General features: G+C 41.3%; 1 long non-coding RNA gene across 1 annotated transcript; it reads left to right on the forward strand.

The window, feature by feature from the left end:
* The first annotated feature begins 1,348 nt into the window (after positions 1–1,348).
* LOC309531154 lies at positions 1,349–3,350 on the forward strand. Its single transcript, XR_014219112.1, has 3 exons — positions 1,349–1,407; positions 2,172–2,900; positions 2,953–3,350. It is a non-coding gene; the product is annotated as an uncharacterized lncRNA (long non-coding RNA).
* Positions 3,351–5,428: the final 2,078 nt, after the last annotated feature.

Consider the following 5,428-nt stretch of genomic DNA (forward strand, 5'->3'; position numbering starts at 1 on the left):
AGGGCAGCCGCAGCACAAAAGCATCCGAGGAGCCATTGGAGGAGGTTTTTCTTTCAGGACCAAATTGCAGCAGCCCCTGTTATCACGGCTAATAGGATGCTGCTAAGGCAGGTTGATTACAAGCCTATGGTAAACAATCCTTTCAAATGGAGGCCCTGGATGGAAAGGCGCCCACAACATTAATCAATGGAATTCAAACAGAACCGTGAGGGGAAAAGTAGCTCCCCTGCCCTGTTGCTTTAACTCACAGTAAGTGGTCAAAGAACGATGCCTGCTTGTTAAAACACTTGTGGTTGCTCCTTCATAATCAGCAACACACTTTTTATTTTTTGGAGGGGAAGGGACATACACACTTAATTGCAGACCCTGCCCACTGTAAAATGAATACTTTGACTCCCATTCTTATAATAAATTGGGATTTGCTCCTGGAGATTGGCATTTCCAACAAACAAAATAAGTGGGGGGAGTTATCTCGCAGTGTTTGGCTGGCATGCAGGTTTTAGGAAGTACTTAAGAAGGTGCAATAAACAAACTCTGATAATGCGATTTGGGTTTGTGTACCTTGGCACACTGACTTCGCAAGGGTTAGATGATGTGCAGAAGAAAGGACAAGAACATTTGCTCTGGTTTAAAGCAAAGGTAGAGGACTCACGGCTCTGCAGACGTGGCTGGACTACCATGGGCAGTGACCCTGGGTATTGGCTATGTTCGCAGAAGGTTGGAGTCCAACCACACCTATGTCTGGGAGTGGGAGCGTATCGAGGGAAGGATGAAGGGAGAGACAAAGCTAGTGATGGATGAATGCAGCCCTGTGACATTGTAAGTACTTCCATTTCATTTCAGTTGGGAGTGAGGAACAAGGACTTAGGCTAAAAGGCATTACAGAAGTAATGGCTTTGTCATGGCTGCACCTTCAAGCAGTGACTGGGGTATGGATTTGGGTTACAGAAACACCAGGTGCAGGCTCTGATGATGCTCAAGACATCATTTCCCAAAGACAGAAAACTCCAGAACTGGAGTCTGTCCAAGCCAAAACACTCTGAATTGACACACCCTCCTCTTACAGATTACTGCTGTGTTCATCCAAATTCAACCATCTCACTATCACTGATGGAAGATGAAAATGTGCCTAGCTTGACACAACTAAGCGACAAAGTTATCAGCCCACAGCTGTTCAAAACCCTGCTGTCCTTACTGACTGGGTCAGCTACCAACAAACCTATGTATGGCTGCTATCTATTTGAAGGTCTATGGCTCGGTTTGCTCCCTGCTCCTAAAAGTTCCTCTTGGCTGTGGTTAGGGCCATGTCAAGACAGGCCTGAAGCTGCAGAGTTCAAAGGAGCATTTCAGGGACTTCTGGGTTAGCGCCTCCGGTAATGGCTGAACTCCTCTGATCGGGAGGAATTTGTTTCGTGGAAATTAGGGTCTGGCCGCCACGGCGAAGGCGGGGACCCACCAAAAATGACAGGCGGGAGTAGCCTGTGAACGTGGGATTCGGCTGGCACCTTTTGCGCCTCCCCTACTCGCGGGGAAACCCGGTTTCGGGGATCTGGAGCGACGTGGGGTGAGTGGCGCGGTGCTTCAATTGACTGCTTCTTTCACAGGGTGAAGCTGCACTGCTGTTGCCGGAGAGCGCTGACTTTTTCCTGTGGATAATTTGATCTTAAAACAACTACCCGTGAGTAGAACGGAAAATTGGATTTTTAAACGTCTTAATTTGGCACCGAAACGGGGAGGTTTCAAACAGGAAGTCCGCCTTCCCCTTTTGTAAATAGACTGAAGCAAAGAGGCTGCAAGCTAAAGTCTTGGAAAGCCTTTCATAAAGGATTAAACTTCCATCGGCTAAATCATCAACCCCCCCTTGGAAGCAGGAGAAGAGGGGAAAATTTTTTAGATCACGTAAGCCTGCAGGAGAGAGTGAAGAAAGTCAAATTACCACCGCTCTGAACCTGAAAACGGGCTGCTAGTAAGACTGAAGTTTTGGATATGCTCATTGACTGTGAATAGATCGTTTGTTGACAGTAAGTTAAAGAAGAGAAATACATTGTTTCCATTGTCTCCTTCTGCGTTTAAAAAGGAGTAAAAGTAATTGAAAATTGAAACTAACTTTATTGTTTGAACTGTGCTTAAAAGGATTGATACAAATAGAAATTGTTTCCCCCTAGAGGAAGCCTTTGAAATTGTTACATGAGCTGAGCTGGGGGAATTTCCAGCTGCAAGATAAAACTGTGAGAATCTGGGATTGACCTTGGACCGTTAAGAATGTTGACAGAAGAAGCCTTAGTGGTTGCATTATGTAAGATTAATGATTCACTGGAACAGCTCCATAAGAAGACGGCTGCGATGAATATAAAAATTGATAACTTGGAAGAAAAAGTGACTAATTTGGTACAAAAAGTGAATATTAATACAGAAATTATTCAGGAATCGATACAGGGATCTATTTTGACATGGCAAATTGAGGAGAAGGCGGGGGAGAAAGTTGTTGTTGTGGAACCTAAAGTAGCACAAGTGGAGAGGGAGAGAGCCCCAGCCTTACAGATGCAATTTGATGACTATAAGTTGATGCCTTTTAAGACTGAATTTAGAGAAAGTCAGACTTTGAGGATTGGAGCCCCACTTGGACTGGAGAAGGAAAGTTGGATAGATCCCTTCATGCAGGGATTTATTGACCTTTGGGACCTGGACTTGGGTCAGGAGGAGACTGGAGTTGTGGGGACCGCCAGACTTGGAGGAACTTTGAAATACGACTGGAAATATCTTTTGAATTTTGGTTTTAACTATGGAGATTTGGCTGACTTGTCGAGAAGGAATAAAAACATTGCTAGATGGGAATTTCCCCGAGATCTACTTTTCAGCATCAAAGGAAGGAAAATAAGAAAAGATCAGGAGAAGACAAAGTAAAGTGCATGTATAAATATGAAGAAGACTTGCAGAAGGGACTTGGAAAAGAGTTAAGAGCCTCGGACAGAAGATCACCAGGTTGATGGACTATATGGAATTGACGGAAATGACTGGCAGAATCCGACACCAGGGAGAAGAGACGGTGGAAGAATATTGGAAAAGTTTAAAATCTATATATGGAAATAATGTAAAATTAATGAGTGTTAGAAAAATGTTGGAAGGGAATTATATGGCTTTAGTAGAAATGTTTTAAGGAACTAAGCATAAATAAGTATTATAGTATTAATGGAAAATAAGGTTAAAATATGTTAAGATAATCACATGGCAGAAAATAGAGAAAGATGGAAAGGATTTGCTGAAATAATTAATAGAAATGGAATACAAAAAGGGAGGTGAGAGGAGGTCGATGAAACAAGGGAATGAAAGAGGATATTGAGATGGTATGATGTGTGTTTTTGAACTGTTTTTGCTCTCGTTTTTTTAATGTGTTAATGTTAATGTTGTGTTGTGTATTGTTTATATATTGTACTGTTTTTTTTCTTTTTCTTTTTTTTCTTTTTCTTTTCTTTTTCTTTTCTTTTTCTTTTCTTTTCTTTTTTTCTTTTCTTCTTTTTGTAAGGTTTAAAAGTAATAAATATTATTTTAAAAAACAAAGGAGCATTTCAGTGTGAAGGAGGAAGCATATATTACCTCAGGAAAAAATGGGAAAACAAGTGAGCAGCATAGATGCAGTTGGCAGAGGGATAGATTGAGGAAGACCTCATTTCCCCCCCCATTTCATAACTATTTTTAAACCTGTTTTTATTGAATTTTCAAACTCTCCAAGTGTCCCTATTTTCCAGGGACAGTCCCAGATTTACAGAAGCTTGTCCTGATTTCTGATTTGAAATGTCCTGCTTTTCCTTAGGGCATACCTATTTTCATCAGAGAAATGTAGGTGGGTATGGAGTTATGCGACCCCCGAGCCAAAGAGATAAGTAACTATACAACCTTTAGAAGACATCTGAAGGCAGCCCTGTATAGAGAAGCTTTTTATTTATTTATTTTTAATTATGTTTTTATATAGTATGTTGTAAGCCACCCAGAGTGGCTGGGGCAACCCAGCCAGATGGGCAGGGTATAAATATAATAAATCTACTACTACTACTACAACTACTACTACTAAATAGACAAGGATTTCCCTATTTTTATCAGAGAAATATTGGGGGGTATGCATTTTGCACATTGCCTTGAGATGTGTATATGGAAGGCAAAACAACAACAACAACAACACTTCAATCCTTTGATTCATATCAGATCAGCCAGAGAAAGTGGAAGCTGAAACATTTTCCTATTTAAAAAAATAATCTTTGTTTTGTTAGTTACTGCATTATAGCCAATGTTTTTTATAAAACAAGCAAAATCCAAAGATCAATGGATCTCTGCATATAGATCTGTGTAAAGGTATCCTCCGGCAAATTCAATGCCATGAATGAAGGTCACTGACAGCACAAATTGGTAACAAATTGAGCAATCCAAGATGCCGCTGCAATCAGGAGCGGCATGAAACACAGCCATTCATTTGTGCAAAAGGGGCTGGAAAATATTCGCGGTGCTTCTCTCGCGACCCCCCTTGCTAGTGATCATAATCATACACCGAGGCTACAGGATAAGGCCTGCTTTCTCGGTTCATGACCATTAGAAAACAACTCCCCCATTGTTGCTTTGCATGTGGAGAGGCTGCAAATGGTGGGCCGCCCAGGAAACAATGATGTGGGAATCATTTAGTGCAACCCTACACTGCGACAGGTGCCACCACGAGACGTTTTAATTGATCTCATTTGTTAACTTATACCTGTAAATCGTGCTGCTTATCGTCATTGAACAAGCCATGGAAACCAGAATTTGTCACCGAGTGAAGATAGCAAAGTAGGCCCCCAAATGGACTAGTAATATAGTTTTACTGGCTTAATTTCACAACAGTACATTAGATTGAAAGGGGATCCTTGGAAGAATCCAAATTACACGCAGGCCTCTTGTTTCTTTATGTTACATTGACACAAAACAAGATTCAAAAGGTACTGCCAAGAGGACAGCATATGTTATAGTTTTCTTCTTTTATATGGAGGAGAGAGAGTCAGTCATTCCTGAAGTTGTGAATGGATCTCTGTTACTAAGAGCTAAAATGAATCTTTAACCTTATCTGAAGCCGTGGAGGATTGCAATATATGTTATCATGCCGGATATACCATTAACAAGGGCATTATAGATCTGGTGGCTGAGAGACCTGCAGATGTGCTGTTCTCAGATTCTCAGAAAGGGGAATTATATCTCTCACAGTTCTGTATTAAAGCATCTCTCTAACCACACCACTGTGCCCCAGCATCAAGAGCTACTAAGTGAAGTTCTTCTAATATTATAAATACGAAAAGTGTGCTTAGGGAGAAATGGTCTTTTGGGAGCAAGCATTTTCACATATGATGGCAGGAAACCAACACAGTTTTCTTGGAGTCAAAGCTCTGCCAGTAGTGAGTCTTGACATGAA

Source organism: Podarcis vaucheri (assembly GCF_965113315.1).
Source record: "Podarcis vaucheri genome assembly, chromosome: 4".
Classification (NCBI taxonomy): domain Eukaryota; kingdom Metazoa; phylum Chordata; class Lepidosauria; order Squamata; family Lacertidae; genus Podarcis; species Podarcis vaucheri.